At 38.0% G+C, this 26,022-nt stretch overlaps 1 protein-coding gene across 3 annotated transcripts in view; it reads right to left on the bottom strand.

The window, feature by feature from the left end:
* Positions 1–26,022, bottom strand: part of sipa1l1 (signal-induced proliferation-associated 1 like 1) — a 122,681-nt gene that overhangs the window by 78,559 nt on the left and 18,100 nt on the right. For 2 of the 3 annotated variants that reach the window (XM_015350787.2, XM_015350784.2), the window contains exon 2: positions 1,500–1,627. The gene's annotated coding sequence lies outside the window, so the exon portion shown is untranslated. Of the gene's footprint in view, positions 1–1,499; positions 1,628–7,161; positions 7,219–26,022 lie in introns of those variants that run through there. The other variant, XM_015350785.2, reaches the window with a different exon arrangement.

Raw genomic sequence — 26,022 nt, forward strand, 5'->3', positions numbered from 1 at the left:
TGTTTCTGCAGTCTTCACTTTCCGTGCACAGATTATATTTGCAGTGTAATCCTTTGGCATGATCATAAATCACACAATTTCAAATTACAAGATTTTGTGGATTAAATATTGTACTGGGTTAAATATTACACCTTTCGTGCAAAGCATAAAGGAAACATACAGGAAAAACTGGTTTATAGCAGTAACAAATTATAATCAGATTTACTGTGAATTACTACAACCTACATAAATTCTTTTTTTTTAATATTAGAATTAGAATATGTATCATCTACTTAGCTAATCTGCATATACAGTACCACATGTTTTTAACCATTTGAAAATTCAGATGAGGTTCTGGATAGTAGGACAAACTACAGATCCGTGCATAACGCGAGAACCGAAGCACATGAATGCCATTTTTTATTACACCAGTCATTTTCACAAACTGGAAATGCAAGTCTACAATTTGCAGAGCCTTCACACAAACCTAAGTAAAACAATTTCCTTGTGCAAAGTGAAATAATTATATGAAATAAATGACAATCCTCAGTCAAATTAAATAAATTAGAGACTTTGCAACTACTGTTTTACTATCTCTTGTACTGAAGTGCACCAATTACCCAGGAGATGCATCTCTATAAGTAGAACAAAACCTCTGTACTTATGGACAGACCTGGTCAGAATTAGACAGTTTAAACAAAGCTAGTCTTGAATTCCTCTCCTTCGTGCTTAACAGTTAATCCTCTGAAATTTCAAGTTACTAAAAATATTAATGTTTGGTACACACAGATTAATAAAGCAGATTATAAATATCATCATAGTCAATGCAAATTATGTATAGACTAAATTAATATCAATGATGTGGGCACAAAAAAAAAGAAAAGAAAGGAAAATAGTTAAAAATAGTTTGGTGATGAGAGTTCCTATCCTTTTAGTCTCAAGTCACAATAAAAGCAGGGTACATTCGAGTTCCAATGTGCATCAAGGAACAAAGCAGAAAGCCTTGCAGCAGAAGAGAAACATCACGAGGTCCAGAAACATGGTGAGTCAGTTAATTTCTGACAGGACTGAAGGCATGTGGACTTAGCCTGCAGGTAGCGGACAAAAAAATGCAAACTTGAGTAAATGAAGGGCACCAAGTACATGGAAAATAAGGACAACCACACAGGAAAGACATCAGTAAAGGGCAACGGTAGGTGGAAGGGCATACTGCATTGTTTCATGAGCATGGTACTGATGCTATCCATACATCATGGACTTCTCAATCATCCAATTTGAACCCAATCAAGCACTCATGGGATAGAAGTGGGTATATTCTGAAGCAATGCCTTATCCACCTCCACCAACCAGGCTTGGGCTGATCATCTTTGTTGTAGAAGAAAGGTGCTGCACCCCTCCTTCTGATAGTGGTTGAAATGCCAAATTAATTGACTTTACATTGATGTTTTGATGTTTTTTGTCCACTTCCTGTACGGCGGTTATGTTTTTCAAATGATTTAAGTGCGGTCTGAAAACCATACCTCTATCCTAAATACAGCGCTCTGCAGTCTTGGTGGTATCTGCCAGTATTCGGTCAGTTGTGTAACTCACAGGAAGGTTCAAGCCTCAATCCAGGCTCATCTTTGCTCTTTTATCCTTTCGGATGGATCTGAAAGAAAAGGAGGAACCAATAAAAATTTAACAGGAACAAAGTCTGAGGTAACTAAATTAATAAATCAGGGATCTCCATACAGACTATAAAAGCCATCACTGACAGAACTTTGTTCTCCATCCGGAATTAACTTGTGTTAACTGGAATATACTTGCTAGGTATTTAATGTGTGCCAAGAACTACAGTAAATAACGTATGCTGCTCATGTAGAAAAGTACCAAATACAAATATTTCCACTTCCAATTCTCTGTGGTTAAAAAAACACATTTAAAATGACTGACTAGGCATTTACTATATTACTCTTAATGTGCGTTTGGGCATCTATATTTTAACCAGATTTTGAACATGTTAATACTCCTTTTTTCATGCATTTCAAGAAAATCCAGATCAGAAATTTGCTGTTTAAAATCTTTTTTTTTATTATATAGGCACATACAACTGAACCGTATTACTGCAACATTTATGAAGGCTGCCAAAGATCAGGTCAAGCTCATTCACTATATATAGTATCTTATAATGTCTTCAGAAGGTTTCAGCAAACATGTCCTGTCATTTGAAATTACAAGAAAACTTTCATTAACTAAGTGGTGTTGAACTAACGAGAGGAGCTACAAGATATAAAACCTTCATGTAGAGTTATGCAATGTGGGTTATGCATCACTCCTGTCTACTCCACTGAAAAAGATTTATGTAGCAAGGAACTTCCAAAATAGAAATACAATTCTCACACAGTTGAGGCAAGCAAAAACACGCAAAAGCATGTCAAATCTGGGCACAACTTCACCACAACCTTCAGTGGCATGTAATGATGAAAAACCTATGAGGTTTAAGGTCAAAATGTGTATTGTTACATGACAACGGAAAATCATTTTCTAGCAGATTATCTCCGGGGCTGCAAATATAGAATTTTCTTCAGAAGACACGATTAGAGAAAATCAGTGTTTTGTCTTAGATCTGAGACCTTTGAGGCAGGCTGAACATGTAAACGTAAAATAAGATTAGCATTAATTCATTCTGGATTAATCTCAGAACACTGCTATAAAATGTAGCTTCCGTGACTGCCTACAATGGGCAGTCAATATTAAAAAACATCGGTGTCACCTCTTGCTACTTCCTTGAAGGTTTTGAAAAACTAGGTGGCACAAGAATGAGTAGGAATGTACTATTTTGAAAGGAGTATCAATGCCCACAAGTACATTAAGACAAATAAAAAAGAAACCACAACTTGAAACACCAAAAGAGACAAAAAATATTAAATATTTCAAAATGCAATGAAACAATGATAACATTACATGTAGTATCAACTAGCTAATATATAAATGAAGAAACTCTGGATGAATGGTCAAGTCCAAGAAATTGTCCTTTCAGGATACTCAGGAAGAGAGTCCTCTCAGGAAAGTGTTTTTTGATCTTTACTACTTCTGTACTACACATACATTTGATTTTGATCTTTCCCCATAAGATTACTATTAAATTTAAAATCAATTTTCTGAATGAGTCCTGAAGGAACCCTGTGGTATCGTACACATTTTAAGTGCTTGTTTAAAATGTCATCAAAACACATCACCGTTCTTAAGCATATTTGTTCCAAATATTTGAAGAAACTAAAGCATGAAATAAGAGCCATATAAACTTGTTAATTGCATGATTCATTGCATGACATTTTCTACAACATGAATAAAAAGGTTCTTCTATCATAAATCTGTAGCTTTGTAAACACAGGAACACCAATGTTAAAAAATTGTCTACTTGAATTACTGACCACAATAATATAAAGAAAAGAAGAGATCAAGAGGCCACATGTACACTCTACTCCACACTAAAAAGATTCAGTTGTCTTTAGTCTGTCGAAGTACAACATTCCTGCAGGCAGGAATTAGATTGCTCCTCTTTATACTTCCTATAAATCAGCAACAATTTTTCTTGAAGCATAGTGACCAAAACTGGACGCAAACTTAAATGCACTATATAATTTTCAATGGCTTCCCTTGATTTAAATTCATACTGCTCATTCATACTTTATCATTTCTCTATACTGTCTCGTAAAAGAAAGTGCCGACGAGTCACAAAACTCCACTATTTCTGCAGTGTTGGATCATTTGGTTAATTAAATAATAGAAATACATATCTTTGTGTTATACATTCGTAACATGAAGATTTCGTTCCATTTTTTGGACCAAACTTAAGAGACTTGCAGACGTTTTCTCTGCAGCATATGGAGAAATGTCGAAGAGAGCAGGGATGAGATACAAAGGTCTGGGGAAAGGCAAAGAAAAAGTGAGAAGGGGTGGGTATAAGGACAAGCATGGTGGCACAGTAGTTAGCATTGTTGCCTCGCTGATCTGAGGCCTTTGGCTTAATCCTGGCCTTGGGGTGATATCTGTGTGGAGTTCTCCTCAGCTTTGCGTGTATTTAAAGGAAAATACAGCTGTTAGCAACATTTTAATGAATAAAGATACTTAGGGGGAAACTAGTAGTCAATCCTTGAGTTGGGTGAATGCATTGATCTAGTTCAAGTACAATTTTGTTTTTTGATGCCTTTCTGATGTAGAAGTTGAGAAAAAGAATCTCTGTGAAAGGATGTAGACAGATCTGTCAGGTGCGATTACAGCTAGGAGAAGTAAAATGGGGAACTTGGACAGATGTTTGATTGCCACTGTACTGATAAAACTCACTCAGAACATTAGGACAAGACCTATTTGGGGTTTTCTTGTATGATATTTCACATTCCTATCCAGAGATAAATGTTATATTGACTGAAAATGGAGCAAGCTTAAGGAGGGAGTGTATTATGAGTCATGTTAAGAAGCCTTTATAACCCTGCTTGCTAAAGTCTAGTTCTCCCATGTAATACATAATAGAAGAGACTATATTTCCAAGAATGTGTTTGGAATGAGATGGATGGTTGATGGTTGAAAGGCTGGGTTATTAGGCATAGATGTTGTCGATTACAGCAGTTTCTCAGGACATAACACAAAGGGCTAGTGAAACACAGTACAGTCTTTTGTGCCTACTGAAAAATGTGATGCTTCAAAGAGTGACTGGTGAAGAAATAGTTTTTTGGGAAAGCAGAGGATTTATGGGAAGGTACAAACTGTTGATTTGAAGTTTTTTTTAATGGTTGGCAAGTAGTTTAGCCTTTCATCCTGAAAAAGCACATTTTTCTATGTGTTGTGACAGTCCTGAAATTTTGCTCTGCACACTGTGATCACTCCTGAAAATAAAGCACCACAACACTCGTACATAAAAGGAAAAATGTTCTTGTATCTGTTCATCCACTCCTGACAGTAGACATCAAACATAATGAAGACAGGCTGACTGTGATCAGGCACCCCCACTGTCAAAACTGTTCTAAAAATCAATACTTTAAATTTAAAAACAATCAATTGTTGTTATTTCACTTGCTTGACGTTAAAAAAAAACCTACAAAAAAAAGACTATAATGAGCAGATTTGTGACATTTTTAGGATTTATGTTACAAGTGCATAAGGGAACAATTTACAATTTTCTAGTCAATGTATATAATAAAAATGTAATAAACAAAATTAGCTTACTTTAATAAGCTCATGGATGAGACTAACTTATAAATAGTGCCTCATAATTCAAACTACTTTTCTAATACATTGTTGAAAGACAATACTAAAACAGGCACACACTGCTGAGGGAAAGATTACCTTCTATCAAAGCACCCTTTTGTGTCTTTGAATTGAGTGATAAATGTTCACATGATTTAATCCCTCCTTCTCATTTTAGTGGCTGTAAACTGGAGTAGGGTTGGTAATTAAAGCAGGTAAAAACCAGCCCTTCTGTCATTGAACACACATCACTGTATGACATGCACTGGCCATGCAGTTTAAATTCCTTTTAGGGTACCGAGAAAAGATCTGCAGTATTGTCAGATTGGATCTGGTTTGTAAGGCTATCAATCTGCAGTCCTTGTGACTTTTGGTATGCATTGATCTTTAAGCTCTTAATCACTTAATTAATCCACTTTAATTATTTCCTTAAATGAACACCTTTTGAACATTGCTTCCAGCCCTTACAAGGCTAAAAGTTTAAAATGGAAACATGGTTCAAGATACTGTACTTGTAATGCAAAACTCATGTAGACCTAAAACAGAAACAGACAATATGTTCAACTGGAGCAATTAGCTAGGAAACTATCAGAGATGGGCATCACAGAAGAAAAGTTAGACCTGAGAGCCAAGGAAATTTGACCGCTTGCACTGAACACTGAATGCAATTACTTCGCCACAGGACACTGGAGCCTACCGTACTGATCCTGAAAATACCCGGCAAAGATCACAATCCAGCAGACTACAGTATATGAGCTCAGGGGTATCCCATCATGATTAAATTTATCAGACAATGGAACAGAAATAGGACTACTGGGCAAGACTGTAAAGAATTTCAGTGAACTGGGCATTTCAAACATTTGGGAGAAGACAAAAGAACAGAGAAGCAGGTAATCACAGATATTAGAAAAACCTTAAAGGTTCACGTTGGTGGTTTCTAAGATTGAAAACAAAATACAAATGAAACTCTCACATCTCCCAGTGATGCACAGGTTTTTTCCATTCTGATGCTGCACAGCTCTTCCAGGTTTCCACAAAGCATTGAATTCCAGATGAATGACAGAAACAAACAAAAGGACTGATATTCACATCTAACTTGCTCCAAAACGTTTTAAGTAAAGCTGAAGAATATATCCATCCATTATTTTCTTCTCCATTGTATAACTGTATTTCCTCTCGAGAACTTTGGCAGAACAGTTTTCCATAGTGAAGCTAAAGCCCAGATTTCACTTTATGTAGCCGTGTATCTCGCAACATTGGTAGAAAAGTTTTGCTTCGTTGAATATCAAGGACATTTACATATGTATTTTTATACCCTGCTCTTATGCAAGGTTGGCTTTTATACGGGAAGGAAATGGTGCATGACACGAAGTACAATTAAAACAAACTGAATGGGAACACACTGAGTGCCTTTCCAGAACAAAAGCTGAAATAACCCAAATAATTCACTAGATAGCACAATTTGTTTCTAAAACAACTAATGTGTAAGGATTATACAGTGTTAAATCCTCGGCAAAGCAAAACATATCTAGTGGTGAGAAGATTTTATGATTTTTAGACTACATAGAAAATTTAATCTCGCTTCAAGACACCATTGTCAAGTGCCAAGTTGAAGTACTGAATTAATAAAAATCAAATCTTTTCTCTTAAATTCCTAAAGATTTTATGATAGAGTTAATCAATGCTAAACCTTCACATTAAAAAGGTCTAAAACCATTTTTTTTATATGGTGCATGTCCTTGTTCCTTTGCTCTGTCCAAGTTCTGCATTTTTTTTCCAGATTTACTGAACACATCACAGCAGCAGAATGCTCCAGTATTTCCACTTATAAGCCTCATGAATGATGTGTATCCAAGTACTTTTGATTGTCTCTCACTCACACCCACGCACGTTCAAACTAAAATCATGCTTACAAACCACAGTCCAGCAATCAAATCTCTGAGAGTTTATACTCACTGCCTTTCATGCTGTTGTAGAGCAAATCCCATCTATGCTACTTAAACTTACAGCACAGCAACTGCAGCTTTCTAACCACTGAGCAGCAAAATTCAACTGCCTGCCCCCAACCACAGCCGAGAACACTAACCACAGAGCTCCTTAAACCCAATGCCACCCACACAGCCTCCTCAGCTGAATCCACCCATCAAACAAGCTCATTAATTTTGCACGGCAGTGCTAACCACTGATCCACTCAAGCCCACTGTGCAGTTATCATCACAAAATCAAACTTTGTGGTCCATAGGCCATAATCTATCAATAAGATGTAGTCAAATTTATCCCAAAAATATGCCAGTCATTTACCCAAGACATCAATGTCCACTAACAAACACTGACAACACAGAAACTCCACATGTGCTACGCTGAAACTAAAGGGAGCAAACAAGGGGGTGCAAATAGGACTCCCACTGCATAACAATTTTACTCTTTTATACATTTAAGAGCAGAAGGCTCATGTACAGATTGTACTTAGAAGCTGTATTGCTATTCTGCTCCATATTTTAACTCCATGCTTCTGTATATTTACTCAAAACACGGTACCTATGGCTGCACAAGTACTGTATCTATGTCTCATAAAACCTAAGGGTCAGATTCTTTCTCAATGGTCCTACTGGTTCAATATTAACTCACTGAAGTTAAGCAGGTGTGAGCCTGGTCAGTACCTGGATGAGAGACCTCCTGGGAAAGCTAAGGTTGCTGCTGTAAGAGGTGTTAGTGGGGCCAGTAGGGGGCGCTCAACCTGCGGTCTCTGTGGCTCTAATGCCGCAGTATAGTGATGGGGACACTATACTGTAAAAAGGGTCCGTCCTTCAGATGAGACGGATAACAGAGGTCCTGACTCTCTGTGGTCATTAAAAATTCCAAGGCATTTCTTGGAAAGTGTAGGGGTGTTACCTCGGTGTGCTGGGCAAATTTCCCATAGGCCTTTACCAAATCATGGCCTCCTAATAATCCCCATCTATAACTTGGCTTCATCAGTATTTTCTCCTCACCGATAGCTGTGTGGCGACCAGACTGGTGAACTCTGGCTACAGGCGCATCATCCAGGTGGGGGCTACACACAGGTCATTGATGGGAGTCCCCATTAGGCACAATGTATAGAGTGCCCAGAAAAGTGCTTTATAAGGGTAAGGATTAATAATAACAACACCAAACCCGTTTTATGCCATCATCTGGCTATCATTGTTATCATCTGGTTCAACAGGCTGCCAGCTAATGAATCCTTCTAGATGATCCTAAAGCTTGACTTTTTAATAATGGGCATGGCAGGATTATGAACTAGCACTTTACTTGCTAGCAGTACCACACATTCAGAAAGAGTTAACTGCACATCACCCTGTCTCTGATCCGGACCAGCAGAGGAAGGATGCAGTCAGAGCAATGAATCACCCGGCGGGGACTTGTAAGGCGAGCGGCACTGCATCACAGCTGCGAAGGAGACCGCCAAACCCAGGAAAGGCACATCGTACAGGAGAAGCTGGGAAAGCAGAACACAAGGCTCCTCCAGAGAACAGTCTGTCTGCATTCTTTATGGAGGCAGGGGAGAAATCATATCTTGTGGTAGGGCGGTCCTGTTAAAGCCATAGCACTGAGGGCCTTCCCACCAAAGCCAAAACCACACTTTACTGATGCTTTCACGGCAAAGCTGCCAAAGTTATCAAAAGAGGCAAAATCTGTTCTTTGCATTCTTGAACAGCAGCAGGACTAATGGTTTTGTTTGAGTTGGCCACTCTGATGATGTTTTTTTTTCTGTTTTCGTTAAAATTGAGGATTCGATGCCATTAACCTTCTCAAACCATACCAACGTTGATTTCTTACAGCCAGCCTCTGTTCTCTTCACCATTGAAACACTGCCGTATCACCAGACTCTAAATCACGATTACTCAGAACCTCCTCTTGAAGTCCTGGAAATAACACCCAACAGGTAATGAAATCAAAATAATGTTTAAAGAACCTAACAACAAACCTAGATTCAGAAAAGGACACCCATTGTTAACTAGACACGCATACCTGCTAAAAACGGTTTTAACCAAAGAAAACCACAACCATAGCGACTGCTCTAGGCAAGGGAAAAGGGAAATAAAAAATCACCTGCTGGCAAGTGATTAAATAAATTTCTACTCCTTCTGTTATGCATTCCACATCTTCTATTTTGTGGTTCAGAATAACCTTTATAATAGCTCATTTCAACTCTGGCTCTGGGATTTCTGAATGAGGGTGCAAACTGAAACAGATGGAGCAAGGTAGTGACATAAGGCTAATATTTAATTATTCAAATCTGAATACCTCCTGGAAGACGTGCAAATGAGCAATGCAACACATAAGCTAAGGAAATAGCTAGAGAAACCACATAACCTTGATATTCTAACTAAAAGACAGAGTGTCTCCAATTTGGGACTACATATCATTATTCTATTGTGTATAGCATAAAAACACAAAAGAAAAGTTTTTTTAAAATATCTAGTCAGAAAAGGTCAAATCGGTGTTAAACACATGACATTTATTTTCAAGCATATCTCACTGCCCACTGAGACACTAATGAACTAAAGGGTTACACTCCACACACAGGCAGGAACCAAAAGAGCACAAGAATGTAATTTATTTAAATTCCACTAACAGACAGGACTTTTGCCCCCTCTACATTCTTGTGCACTGTGCTTTATATTATTCACTGAACAGAACAGCTGAGGAATCACATTTGTGGTGTAAAAAGGAAGGGCTGACATTATAATCAAGGCACTCAGATGGAAATAATATTTATCAACAATGTGCCTATTCACTGGTTTCTGGAAAGTCGATGAAATACTTGAACCAGTCTCAAGTGTGAAATGGGCCAAAAGAAACAGACAATATGCCCCTGCAATCTTTAAATGGGTCTGAGAAATACAAATGAAGTTGCTTTGAAGTCTTGTTTCATTATATGGAGAATATAATTTAACCTTTAATGCAATAATTTACAAAAATAGTAAACCTCTCAATTTTCCTAAGAGATCAGTTCTGTACTTAACATCACATTTTACAGTGCAGAACATCTAGATCACTCTGGAGCTTAGAATATTTGAAAGCCCGGGTTTGTGAACCCAGTGAGTGCTTTACTTGGTGTCTCTAACTTGTCTCAAAATACAGTACTGGCAGCACTATCCTGAGAGACCACCTCTTCAGTAATCTCCCCCCTGGAAACTGCATGCCTTAATGAAGCTTACTGGAAGACTTTTTTCCCAATAGTGAAAACAGCTGTTTTGGTGCAAAAGCCAGGTTTTTAAAAAAATACCAAAATAAACCGCTCATGTCGAGGTCTGTTGCACAGTACCTACAGTGAAATATGCTAAGAGCAGTCAATGATATGCACGTAAATGATATTCATGTACAGAAACTACATTATAACTAATATTCTATTATAAATGACCATATACATATTCAATGAAATAGGAACTATATGATCATCAGCATTTCATTAGAAATGAATTACTGTTTATGTACATATATCTCACTATTTGAGATAATGCCATTATTAATCATTATTAAAAAAATTTATTTGCATTGAAAAAAAATTGTTCAGTGAGGAGCATCGACTATACAAATTAATCAAATTGAATAATGAATAACCACAGATAAATAATACATTTTAAGGTTTCTCTCCAATTTCTATTTTATGCTTAATGGCTGAAATATCAGGAACGCCCAACAACAACATATGGAACTGCTGTGAGCTCAGCCCTCTTTTTTCAAGCAGAATCTGATTGAGCAGAGGTTGTAATAAGAGCAAAGGTATGCAGAAACAGAACTGTCTATCCCACCTCTTTCAGAATTCAACAAAACTGATATCTAGAGACTGTTGTGGCCAAGTAGAGCAATAAAAAAGTCTCTCATGTATCTCAATACAGCAATGCAGTGCTTACTACAGACGCAGACTATTCATTTGACAAGGGGCTTCTAAACGAAACCTCAGGCACTGTTGTGTAGGTGTGTAAATATAGGAATTAAATCTATGTAATATTTTACAATTACCATCTATTTGCATGATGAAATTCATGAAAAACTGGACTGCCACATTTAAAGCATCTTACATCTGAGCATGCATTTTCCTTAGAAATGTGTGAATAACAGCTTTCAGCTTTTACACAAAGCCTGTACAGACTTAACCACAGCCAAAATCTTTTATGAATATTCACTTCTAAGCTAATTAATTACGGGGTATCGGACAGCGAGCTGAATCACACTGAAGAAGGGCTTGAAGCGGGCAGGTGCAGATATTTCAACACCTTATTCTTTTCAAGAACATTCCCAGACATTTGCACAGCCATCTCAACACCTTCATATTATAAATGCTGCAAAAGTACCCGAGTATGTTTATAAGCATCATTTAAACAGCATGTTGTTCAAATTATACCCATTATTTGGATATTCAATAGTAAATCTGAATGCGGCTTAAATTACCATACCTTAAACAAACTATTATCATATGGGTTGATAATGTTCCAACACGCCACAAAAGTTCCTTTATAATAGATATGCCACACCACTATTATATAAGATCTGCAGTGAAACACTTAGGTTTGAAGGCTTCTTAATTTAGTTAAAACAGTGGTAGCACAGTGGTAGTGGTATGTTCAATCTTATTTAATTGAACTGCTATTACATTAGCATTACATCTTTTACATTTTCTCTTTCACAGCTTCAAGCCTGATTGTTAGTTTACATGTCCCTCAGAGGAACACAGAATGTTTATAATCGATTTGTTTTTAAGCACCGAAAGTTAAAGACTGTGTAAACCTAAAGCTAATGTGAGGTATCATTATTCTGCTCTGGTTGTCAAGGAAACAAGCAGCCACACTTTTGTACATTGTATGCCTGGGAAGTTTTTGTATGCTGGGAACTATTATATCTGACACGGGCCATAAAGCCACTAGCAAATTCAGCCTGGAATAAATTGTTCGATACAAAGGAACGCTGCCAGTAAGCAAAACCTGGAATACCACCTCAAGTTAATTGTGTTTATTCATTCCAGGCACATGGGTAAGGCTGGGAATTTTATATAAAAGAAAACATAAGTACATTACCATTAAAAATCCTGGTTTCTTTAGAAAGTTAGCTTTTGTAAGCCTCCATTTCTCAAATGAACTCAACACAGACTACCTAAAGTAGAACAAATAATTTATCTAATCATTATTACAATTGGTTTATTGTTCGTGCATGCAGTAACTCATATGGTTAGATAAGCCCAACTTTTTTTTAACTAGCAACAGCCTTCTGTGATCCAGAGCCGAAAGAAACAGCATCAGGAGTGAATCCATGTCATCCAAGTCACTGCACTGCAGCACAGTCACATTCACCTGGGTTCAAAAGTGCAGCCGTCTGCATAAATTATTTTCATCAGCTGGGAAATTGATGAGACGATGAAAGACTCGCTGAACACCACCTCTCCACCCTTATGAGTAAGATACTGCAGAGAGGTAGGGATTAAACTGAAGAAAAGTGAAGAAAAAAAAACTGTGCCATTTGTATGCTGATGTACTACTTACAGTACTCTCCCAGAGCAACTCACGTGAGCAGAAACTTTACTTCCAGCTTTCAATTTATTAGGAAAAAACATGGATGTTTGTAAAGAGGTTCAATGTAAAATCAGGTAATATGAATTAATCTAAGATTTTCTTGGAGTTTCTCAAATAAAGAATCTGCAACTGTAGTTTCTTGTAAACGTCCTTTGCAGAAAACTAGAAAACTGAGGTGTCCATTTTCTCCTGAATTGTGACCAGGGGTTAGGGAGATTCACACACAGGTTTCTAGGAATGATTAACCTTGGACATACTGCAAAGACCACCCTGCAAAAATGTAGCAAAGGATAGCAGTGTACTTTGTTGGCATCACATTATTTAAGATAATAACTCTGTCCTGAATCTTCCATCAGATCCCTCTGAAACAGTAATGCTCTGTTAATGAACCCACTATATCAACCATAGATGTTAATCATTAATGCAAACTGGGATTTTCAGGTTGGTGCTCCTAATAAAATCTCCCAATCACTTTTGGGCTGAAACCCACATAGCTTAATGTCTCTTTTTTTAAGTTAATAACGCAAACCGCAAAGTAAGCAGTCCAGTCAGCAAAACGTACAAAATACAGTTTTTAACCTACTTCGCTTAGAGACTTACATTTAATGAAGCATCTCAAAAAGTGCTTCTTAACACACTTGAATGGCTCTCTGGAAAAAAAAACTAAACCTTCAATCCCTCTTCCCCATTTGGAGAATCTGAGCCAAGAATATGGTTTTGCTGTGATCCAGAAATCCATGGCTGGTGCTCTGATTTCAAAGGGATATTCCCACTGCTTAGCCCTAACAACTGGCCTGAAGTGTCTATTATCCCAAGAAAAACTACAGTACCAAATTAAACAACTACAGTTCCCCACTGGATCCTCACCTGCCTGCAAGCTGCAAACATTAGAGCAGGTTGGAATATATACTGGGGCTACAGCTCCAATACTGGGCCAGAATGTCAACAAGTCAAGGTTATGGTCTAAGTAAAAACCAAGCACTCGCATTCCTAATCTCAATCCACACTTTACACTGAGGACAAACTCGTGGTGTGGAAATTTATTACATGCTTGGATTCCAGAAAGGATGTGGAACCTTGGAATAGCTCAAACAGGAAAAAATGGAACACTGGCAGAAAACACAAGAAACAAACAATGCGAGTGATCCTTCCATTTATTAGTAATATCAAACTTCAGTCACAAAGCACTTCAAGGATTCTATTCATGGATTTTTTTAGTTACATTCATAAAGCTTTCATGGCTGAAAAAAAAAACATGTCCAAGGTCTGAGGTGCTAAGTGGTAGGAAGTGCATAACTATGTCCTGCAGACAGGAATATTCTCGTACCCAGTAAAGGCAAACTAAAAAGGCATCATTGTGCTTGCTTACAGTAAAGACTAAGATGTAGCTTTTGGCTTTGGTCAGATGTCCTTCTGCCTTTGCAAAGTGAGAAAAATCATCAGCGAGCAGGGAGACAGTTTGACTGATGTGAGACAAACCCCACACAAACACACTTCAATAAAAGCACTAGGATCCAATTTGCTCTCTGATGCCTTTCCCTAAACAGCTATCCTTCAAGTTTGTTGTCAGGTTTTAAAAGGTCAAAAAGTTATAAAGCCACACATGCAGAACCAAAGGCATCTGGGCAGTTCCTGACAAAATAAAACAATGAACAGCAGGGAATGGGGTTTCCTTTCTCTCTGAGCCATGCTGTGCTGACTCTGTACACTCCAAACAATCAAACCTGCTGCATACACAGAACACATCTTAGTTAGTTACAGAAACAAAAGCCCAACAGTCTCTTTTGTGAAAGACGTGAAGTGGATAAAAAAAACTTGCAATTATTAAATACATCTAATGGAATTGATGTATTTTCAAAAATGTGAATATCTGCATAGTGAGCAGAAGCTGCAAACAATGTATTACCATCTCAAATGAGATTGAAGAAATTAAGAAGGCATTTTACAACCCTAAATTCTTTCCCCTTAGCAAACAATGAACTTTTCAGGTTTGGTTGTCAGTAATTGGGTTTATCCCACATCCTGTGTAGTCCTGTTACTTTCTGCTTCATATTTCCATTTTGATTAACATATGAGCGGTTTCTTTTCTTCCTGCTTTATAATGCAGATAAAAGCAATGTATGTGTATGCCACCATCTGCACTACAGCCCACAAGTTAAAATCATATAATTACTGGTTCATATACCCCTCCAGATAGGAAGTAACGGCGATACTTTTTTATATTTTTCTATGTGAAAAATGTCAAGCCTGCAGCAAAAGAATCAGACTACATATCCTCTTTTCCTTATCATATAATAACTCAAAACCCGAAATAAAACCCTTTAAAGCTGAAACGTGGTCTGCTTGCACCATTACCATTTTTTATAAAAGCATCCTATCAAGTTGTCTATTATGCCTTAGATTTAATTGTTGTTATATGCTTCAGGCTGGTTTACAGTTCAGTGTCTTTTTAGCCGAACTGGGTACTTTCAGCAAAAATGGAGGCCTGGAATTGTATTAAAACGGTAGGTATTTCCAAATGGTAGGTAGGTAAGTTAGGTCCCCTTTTCAGGCCATAAAGGCCCCTGGGGGAAATGGGGGGCAAGGGCCACCATTTTTCTCAACCATCCGACACTGGGAGTGGAGGTGATGTGGTCAGCATCACGCTCCGGCTGGCCTATAACCCCCAGAAGGACTCACTTGGAAAGCAGGCTGAGTGGACCTGGGAGCCGTCTGGAAGGAATCAGAGCAAACTACATCGCCTGCCCCTAGCTGGGATTGAACCCGGGACCTTCCAGTCAGGAGCTAGACGCCCTTGCCGTCTGAGCTACCACTGTTCCAAATGTCACTCAATGGACAGGGACCTGCTGCACCTAGCCATCAGAAACCTTATTTCAACATTGAATTTCAAATTTCCAATCACTAAGCAATTCAAAAGTTTTAGTTAAAGCAGGACTTAATTTGAGATACTCTTCCTGTCCTAAACAGGAACTGTATTGGATTTCCTAACTGGTGTTTAAGAGTGTAGGGATAGCACATGGTCATGCCTAACTAAGCATAACTATGTGGCTTTCCAAGAGCTCAGTTCTGCATCCTTCCCTCCACCCCATCATCACTCTTGCAGAAAACCCCCTGGTCGTCTCCACCTACTGCAGATGTCCTGATAGCCCTATCTTCATGAGCAGACTGTTGCTGCCTACAAACCAATCCCAAATGTTAAACTGAGCACGCATGAAACCCCTCGATGCCAGAGTTAGTCTATGCATATAGCCCAGTTTAGTACCCTACAGAAATAAATAGATGATACTGTAGGTGCTTTGAGATGCTTATACACATTCTGCACATCTTTACTGTGCTCATCAGGCATGACATCATTAAAAGAGACCGTGGTGTTTTCACCTCCAAATCACCGCAAGGAGGTGTCTTCACAGAGCAGCACAATCATCGGGCGAGATCATACAAACAGCAATTACAACAGCAAAATGTCTCATGATTCATATCACCTGTCAGTCACAGCGGATTCCGATACCAGTTTTATTTTACAAGAACACTATTAGAAAATTATACTACTACACTGCAGTGTAGACAATTTGAACACAATTCATAAAGGACATACAGTACATGTTAAAAGTCTAAATTATGCACTCGTAATACCTCATGTATAGTTTTGGTAACTCCAATGCAAAGCAGATATTGCTGCACTGGTCCAATCTCATTCCTGATCCTTTATATGACCTAAAGGAAATATTCTACACTAACAAGATGAAGGAACTCAATCTTTTTCATCATAAATGGAGAACCTTGCAAAGGGTCCTGGTTCAATTATTCAAAATCATTAAGGTAACTAACTTAATCAACAATGAAACCTGAACCAGAGAACAATAGTAGAGACATTCAAGCAGAATGGAGACCAGGAGGAACTTTTTTGTAGTGCAAGTTGTGGGGGCCAGCCACATGGTCAAAGCAGACACTCAGGGCTTCTTGAGATCCTCAGATTAAATAACTACTTATCACCAAACCAGACTGAAGTTAAGCAACATAGAAGCCACTGTAAATGATTAACATTACTGTTAAGAGTAGTTCTAAATATAGTGCTCCTTGCTCTCTTGATGAACTGCATTCATAGCAATATTTTAATAGAGAAACTGAACTAAAAACCTTACCTTGATTCTTGTCTCCCTGTTAAGAAGCTGACTAAGTATCATCTAGCACCTGCAGTAAATAACGACTGAGTGTTAACGACATTGTCTCAGCCAACACATTTCCCAGTTTCCACTAAGTCCATTATTGCTGGGAAATATCTGAAATCTAGTCTCACACACTGATCCTTGGCAGTTCCAAACAGGACATACTACCCAACTGCAATCTTTTCATCCAAGATTTACAATTATCTATGAAAGTTTATTACAGCATATGACAGAAGCTTTCCTGTTCTGAGAAGTATACGAGAAAAACAAGAAGGGAATAGTCGCACTAATGGAAAAGTTTTTTCCAGGTTACACAGCTTAAAAATGCATCAAAAAGTGCGGCTTCGGCAAGGACATAGAAAAATGTCCAGCATTTCATGGCACTTGTGATAAAAGAGTCAACTAACAACCATTGAGTATTAGATCAATATAATCTTGACACTAATCTATAATATAATCACTATAAACACTACAATATAATCTTGATCTTCTCTTACTGCCTATTTTGCCATTAGCAAATTCCAGGAAACAGCTAGCCATAGCTTCCATCAAAGGCAGGGATGGAATAACTCCAAACTCTAAGTATGTGACCATTGTTTCCATATTTATTTTTAACCAAGCCCACCTCTGCCTTGTTTATCTCATGTTTGTTTTCCACCCTTAACCCCTGTACAACCAGTTTACTTTATAACTACTTAAGGATTCCCAGCCAAGATCAAGCACTATGTGTAGCTATGGAGTTTAATTCAAAATGTTCTGGACACATGCTGGATGTGAAGGCTTAAAACAGTGAAATCACTTCAGTAGGGAGTGCCTTACTGGCTCAACAAGCTAAATCTCAAAGCCTGGATGTAGAAGTTCTCATTAACTTGACATTAAAACTGGCCCTACAGTACCTTGACTGAATAGGACAGAGATGTCTGGGAGTTGCCTGACTGGTCACATAACAGTAACCAGTGTTAAGTGCCTGCACGATTGTATGGTACCAGTGCAATTGGTGCATGTTCTCCATTTCAGTTTATCAGTGAAAAAAATCTGACAGCTTCCTGTCTTACAGCAATCGCCTTCAAACAAAAGAGGTTTTCTTCAACTGACAGACATGTTTTAATTTTTGTTAAAAAAAGAAACGAAAGTTCATTTTCAGCCATGTCTTATTCAACTGTATTAACAAACCATGGGACCTGTAGTGATATTACCACTGGTATCACAGGACTGCCAAAAAAACATATCAAACACCAGACTCCTAACATAAACCCCAATATGTGTTTAGGAGTACTATCAGTCTCCCAGGTACCTCTGCCCTGTTACATCCCGATGCATTAAAAACCTACTCGCCCTGATGTTGCACAAGTGGCTGGACTGGAATCTCCTGTTACCGAAAACCAGGTCCAGCCCAACCAAGTGACACATTCTGCATGTTCAGACAGCTCCTCTGTGGCTGTTGCTGTTATCTCAGCAAGGCAACAACTTGTCACTGGGGATGTGAAATATCCCTTTTAATATATCTTCTTCTACCAGTCACATGACTTTCACAGCTTGTTGACCATCTGAAACGAAAATTATAACCTGTCTGGTTTCACTGCAGGGGCTCAAAACCATTTATCTTTCAGCTCAGAGAGGCACACAGTTATTGCTTCAAGAAACCTATTGAACACAATGTCCCATGACTACAGGCCGCACGCTGGACAATTTTAAGTGGACTACATTCAGGAAAAGAAATGAGAGGTACTCGAAAAATAAACATTAATTTTCTTGTGTAAACAGCTATTCCTTTTTTTAAAGACCAGGATGACCAGTTTTCAGGAGAAAACGGAAATGAAAAAAAAACATCAGAGCAAGTCTCAATAAAATAACATTTTTCTTCCTTTTTCAGCATCGCATTCTAGCATCTTGATGTTCATTAATATGTTTGCTCATCCAATAAAGAAAGATAAATGCCTTGGTCTTAATAAAATGCATTAGCTTCCTTTCTGACACTAGCTAATAAAAACACACTGGCCAATACAATTTATGCAGGATTCGTTGGAGAAAGAATTGGAACAGACTCCTGGACAATGCACTTAGCTGTGATTAACATCAGCCGTTAACAACTGGGGCAGAAACCTATGTAGAAGCATTTAAAGGAGACATCTAATTGAAAAAATAAATTTAAACTTCTCTACAAGGCAAAGTGCTTTCTGTAAAAAGAAATTTGACAGAATCGATGCATAGGCCGCAAAAAAGTGCCGACTGCTCGAGGAATGAGTGAGAAGAGGTAGGACCTAAGCTGCAGCAGACTCCCACACAACCTCACAACCTGCGCCAGCTTCACTGGAGCCTCCCCCACTCTCCAGGGTCACATTCCTCCTGCCATCTTCCTACCCTGCAGCCACAGGAAGACCTGCAGAGCTCAAACAGAAATCCAAATCCCAGCGCATCAAGTCTTCATTCTTCCGGGGCAGTCAGGTACAGGAGGACAGTTCCTTCGTCAACGGAGCCCCTTTCTCCATCTCGTGACCTGCTTTCAACTCCAGCCCATGGCCTCAAGTCTTACAGGCTGTTTTTTTTTTTACTTTAAATCAGAGAAGACTGGGAGGAAAAAAAGTCTGCGTTTCTTGCTTGCCACAAGCACAGAGCCCGATGGATATTCACCCAAGGATTTTACTGTACTTTCTAGAAGCTGCCCAAGGGAGTGAGTAAAAACACTGAGCAGCTAAAGGCACCATGCCTAAATTTTACCCATACCATTAGCCCTTGTCTTTCACAACAATTTACTGTGAAAAAATACAAACATGAACGAACAGGCAGTGCACTTCCCTCTTCATCATTCACTCTCTGTTGGACCGAGCCTCCTCAAAAAATACCTTTAATACCTTCTTAAATACACAACATTGTTACTTTCAATCTCATTCACAGTGCTTGCTGTTTGCTATTTATTTACAGTATATACTTTTTTTCTTAGCAACGCCGGTTTTTATTATGTTTTGTTGCCCCCCAGGGATTAATAAAATATTTTGAATTGAATTCTCTGCACAACCTAGAAGAATTTACAAATTGGAAAAGGATATACAGCTTAATACAATAACTTTATTACTATACAACAGTGTTTTCAGATAATTCTGTCATACGCGAGAGAAACACAAAACATATTTTTGAAGTCCACTGCTTCTCCTATTGTTCATACCATTAATGTAAATTGAATGATTTACATTAACAGTATGAACAATGTACAGGCATTTGGTTTGCAAATTGTTTATATGAGAAAGAGGTGAAGTGTTTAAAGAGAAATCATTAAAAAACTGATTCTGTATTCATGTTAAACATACAAGTACTCTTGTTCCATAATTATACAAAGTAGAAATACTGAACAGAGGCTTATAAAAAAAAATAATCAGCCACTCATAGACACCCTACAGTATGTGAGAAGCGGGCAGCTCTTCTACAGTGTAGTTACTGTGGTGGTGCAGTAACTACTGCACCACCACAGTGAAGCACTGCTTTATTCCTGATCACTACAAACTGTCCACCCAAGACAATAAGTTTAAAAAAACTTTAAAGTTAGCTGCCATTAAAATGATTTCATCACAAGTTGTACTGTACTGCTCTGCTGAACAGCAAATTCACTGTATTTCAGCAACCTTTTAATATATAAAACCTAATCATTCATCTGTGTTCTTATTAATCAGAAGTTATTCTGCTCTTGCGTTATCTGTGCACATTACCAACAGAATGTGTGGCACTAAAATACAAGGTAACTCTTCCTGTAGACAGTTCTTGTGTTACTCAACAAAAGAGAATATGGAATCCACAGTTTCTTGCCAATTGCTAGGCCCTTTTTTTTTTACAAACTTAAAGGCATAAAGGGGAAAGTCTGCTTTTGGTTCTGATATTACAGACGAAGGAGCAAAAAAAAGCCAAGATTTAAATTCTAGGCTGAGACTTTGAATTAGCATATAATTGAATTCCCTTTATTGCCACTATTTAAATAAAAAAATAAAATCGAGATATCCAAACTACATTTATTTTATGCTTTTTTCCAAACTTTCGGCGGCACTGGTTAATTATGAATTGTGATTATACATGTAATGAAATCATTAGTTCTCAGAAAATACAATAAATTCTACAAAAATGAGTAGTAGGCAAGGAACAAAATCTGTGTTTAACAATTTATTTAAAACATGAGGAGCTACACACTTCCTTAAAGAGCTTTACTTAATTCATGCAGAACATATGTCTTCTTCCTTGTGCTTCCCTTTCTTAAAACGCCAAATTCATAAACTCCCAACACAGACAGCTTCCATCAAGGCAACACAAACGATAGGAAGGTTTAGCCTCCGATAACCTAGCACACTACAGCTTTCTACTAAGGTTTGTTATTTGCTTTGTACAAGCATGTTGTTGGCTCTTGTGTGCTGCCATGTTTCAGTTAAAAAAAAACTAGAAACGTACTGTACTACTACAAAGCTCTTGGCTCATTAACAAACTCTGTGATTTGCAATTACACAACTCAGCGATACCCTGTGTGCGCTTCGCCCCTCCATGTTCCCTGGGCTCCCAGGTAGTTAATCATAGAGAGACTCATTCTAATGCACAGCCGCATCCCACAATTCCCATAAAGTCCTTGACAAGGCAGTTCCACTGTATGCCTCAGGCAGACCCAATATATCCAAAGGGACGTGTTGTTTATCAAAGTACTGTAACTGCAGGGGCTGGTTAAGTGGGTACTGATGCTACCCCACCACGTGCCAAGTTAATGGTGCTACTAAGAACTTTTTCCCCCTCTAGAGTTGCTAAATTGAGGAAAAAATAAAAAAAATCCAATTAATGGATATGGCATTAAAAACACAGCACTTAGATAAAACATGTTACTAATTACTACAATTCAAGAAGAGACCAAGCAATCAGTCTTTTAGTAATCATGAGCCAGATTACAGTTTGCCTGGCCTACTTAAAGTTTTGCCTGCGTGCTTTTAACTTTTATGAGTTTAAGTGAGCTTGTTTTGTTGATTTGTTTTTGTGGTGCATACAATGCAGGGTTAGAAAAGTTGAGATTCGCTGACAAAGAAGGTAATGAGTTTTAGAGAAGATACAATGCATGGTGATAATACCTGTTTCAGACCTACTGATGAGCTTTCCATCTCTTAGTCTAACTTTACCCAACTACAACAACTGAATGGATTGTACCACTTCCTAGTTACAACTGTCATCTTGCCTACTTAAGATTTATCTAAGGCAGATAAAACAGTTTGCACAGCTCCCCTAACAGAATGAAGTACAGATCAGTCCGGACAAGTGGCTGACATAACTATTACTAAAAAACCCACCACTTGTTATTGATTTTAATATAAAATAAATAACAGAGTAAGCTTTTTAGAAACAGTCCTACATATGGCCAAGAATATTTCTGGTAGGAGAATTTGTGGTTTATATTTTCCCCATTTGACACAATAAAAACTACTATTGTCCACACAGTACAGCCCAAAATTGACCTTAATAAAGTTTCACAAAAATATAAGTGTCTCATCAATATATCGGCACAGTGGACACCTCTATGGATTTAGTAAAAATTTCAAAAAGATCAAATCAAACATAAATCAAAATGACATCCAGTGTGTGGGAGTCTTATGTAATTTAAGAATCAGCCTAGAAGGAAAAAAGCTTTGACAAACAATCCACTTGCAATTGCAATGATCCAGGAGACATCTCTTCTATTTCTCATTAACAGACTAAAACACTTACATAACTAGATGATGATTCTTAGCATTAATAATAATGTTAATTATATATTATATAAATATATTAAACATGATCAGTTCTCATTTTTCTATAAAAAATGTAGTGAAAACTAAGTCAGAACAATGATTTTCTCTTAATTTGCTCAAGCATCTTCGTTGTTCTACTCCTTGTAAATCTGGCACACCTAGAAACGTAGACTGACTTCAGTTACTTAAGGAACAAGTAATAGGTTTATTCCATGCTGAAAAAAGAGAAAACAACGTTTCGGTTGTGAAGCCTTCTTTAGGTGACACCTGCAGAAGTGCCATTAGAGCAGTGAATTAAAAGGCTCAAAATGATCTTGTAAGGAATTAAATGAAGTAGACTAGAGTGGGGAGATTCAGCTCATTATTTAAACATCTGCTTGAAATGGTGCAGATTTCCCCAACTCCATGTTTGCAGTAGGCCATGAAAAGTTTCCAACTGCTTTATTAAAAATACAAGATTGTAATGAAAACCCGATCTGCAAACGTTACTCAAAATGTTTTAATAAATTGAAAAAGTGTGCAGTACTATAATTAAAATGGAGTGCTCATTATGTATAACACAGAGACGTTTGTCAAGACAAGGGTGTTAAAAGACCTGTGTAATGTGATTGGAGTGCAGAGAGTTCATTTAACTTTCCATACCAACAACAGACACAGTTCTTTGGCTACAGTGCTAAATAGCCCCCATAAATGTTTTAAGTCTCCTACTACGTGCCCTCTTAATAAATACATAAGCAGCTCACAAAACACTTCATGTGACTCACCCAGTATTGCACCCGAGACAGTGATGCGGTAGCAGGTGGCTCTAACATGCTATTACACTGCACAACACAAGCTGTTACTTAGGTAGAGACCCTTGAGGGTAAATACTCGTCTGTTTTTATAGGGTACCTTCCAGCTGTTTCATGACACTCAAGATGCAATAAAATGTCTTAATCACACATAAGACCCATGAATGCACAAGGACTGTCTTACTCACTCACTGAAACAGACGTGGCCGTAGACATATGCAGCCTGTCAAAGTGAAGTAGTGTTGTTTCTGATTAATTTTTATTATAATCCAATTCCTATAAACTACAGCAGACTAATGTACCTGACTTTTTCAAACCAGTTAATCATCACAGATGGTTGTGAACACAGTTGCACTGAATTGTCTTTCTGGGCCCGAGGTGAAAGAAACATTTTGATTTTCACTTCCATTTGTTAGTTTACCAGAGGTTCCTACTGTACACACAGGCCCAGAATGTATTGGAACTCATTTCATTTCTTTTCTTCAGGAGCAATAAAAAACACAATTCAATTTAGAAAAAGCACCATTAATGTGTAACCTTCATGGAATGCAGTGAGTGTGGTTTCAGTACACAAGCCTGTTGACTATTTCAGTTTTTTTAGCCAAAACCAGAAACAAGCACTCAATTGAAAAACATGATCATACAAATGCAAATTTTAAAAATGTATGTCAAGCTACAGAACCATTAGAAAAGCTAACCTAAATCATTAAGTTGTCTTGTCACTCTTTTTACTTATTCAACATACTCCTTCTTCAACACACAAGATTTTAATTAACTTTGCATTAAAATTATGAAGTCCCATTGCACTCAGGATTATGTGGCCTGTAAATAAGTTTTAAAGTTAAGAGGAGAAAATAAATTCTGAGCTACAAGATAAAAACTAATGTAATTCCTACAAATTATGGCAATTAGGTACACAAAATACAACCTCACAGATTACAGGCTACATGTTGCACCATAGCCAAGCCAATTACAACACCAGATCACACCTCCACTTGGTAGCACTTTCTAATATCATACCAAGAACAGTGCTAAAGTCGAGGTTCGATTCAAGTGGGGCTTCCCGTCTTTTAGTTTCAGATCGTGCCTCCAGTTGCTTGACGTTAGTCTGACGCGTGCCGTCCAATGTAAATTTGTACGAGAGAGCACCTATGCCAGTTTTTCCTCGCGTTGGATCTGTTGTACCCCATAAAAGCTACTCCAAAACTAAGCACTTACATGCAGGTATTCCAAGCAAGTGCTTCACTTTGAAGGGGCCTGAACGTGTCATTTTGCATAGTCTTAATCATAAAGGAGAGAGGTTTGAGACCTCAGGTAGTTTCAGCGGAAGTACTGCAACACAAAACCATACTTCCAGGCATGCTCAACAAAAGGGATTTGTGCCAGATCCTCTCAAGGCTGCCCCAAAGAGAAGCACTACTGTGATAGCATTCCAAACAAGTGCTCCTTTTTGAAGTAGTCTGGATACGTTCTTTTAATGTAGTCTTGTACATGTAGTGCAAGAGCCTTTTCATTCTCCCCTATATTTAGGAAAATATATATCCCAACAAGAATTGCTGAATTGTTAGATTTCAAAATCAACTTTTACACAAAACCATGTTCCCTGCCGTTGTCTTTTTACGCCATCAAGGCCACTCCAAAACTGAGCACTTACGCCCAACAAGAATTGCGTCACTAAAGAGTGCAACCCAGTGTAATGGTGCTAAAGCAGGACTTACCATTTGTCGTTTCATCTTTCAGCCTTGGCAAAGAAGAAGAAAGACGTGTGTCCACTGAAGCTGAGGTTAATGTACAGCCTACAGGTTTGACGTACCTCGCCTTGCCATGTTTAAGTTGGCCGTGAAACAAAGTGCCAGCCGTATCCAGCCACTCCCCCTTTCACAACCACTCCTCGCAGTTTCTGTCGAAGACAGCCAGTCGAAAGGTGTGAAGTGCTCATTGTTGCCCCCTGTGGCATTGTGGCACATTTCAGTTTCAGATGGAAATGTGGGTGTTGACGGCATTCGTCACTTTTCAGCATTCCTAATTAGGTTCATGAATTTACAATAAAATCATTGCCAGTCGTTAGATTTCAAGTAAAGATCCAGGAAATCTATCAAGTACTTAGAAGCTACAGGCTATAGCAGTGCACCCCTGCCCATCGCACTGAAAAAAACAAGGACTACTAAAGATGACATATCATTATTATTCAAAGAGTACAAACTGTGAAAAGTATTATTTACAGTACACACTGGTGTCACATCCACTGTGTAGACAGCCTGCCTGACTCACCACAGTCTTCCATATACATAAGTATATAAGTAGTTGCTGAAAATTTATGGATGAAGGAATATTTACATTACATACCTGTTTCTACTGCATAAGTCTTCATTTATTTTCCCTTTTCTTTGCAACTGAATCTTTCCTGAATTGAGCAGGAACAGGGTGAATAGTGAAGTGAAGCCATGTTGTAGGCCACAGAGCACGTTATTTTGTTATTTTATACCTTTTTTATTTACCTTTATCAGACTGTGTTACTTCCTTAAATTATTATTCCAGTTATTGATTTTGTAATTTTAAGGGAGAAACA

This window comes from Lepisosteus oculatus, chromosome 8 (genome assembly GCF_040954835.1).
Source record: "Lepisosteus oculatus isolate fLepOcu1 chromosome 8, fLepOcu1.hap2, whole genome shotgun sequence".
Taxonomy (NCBI): domain Eukaryota; kingdom Metazoa; phylum Chordata; class Actinopteri; order Semionotiformes; family Lepisosteidae; genus Lepisosteus; species Lepisosteus oculatus.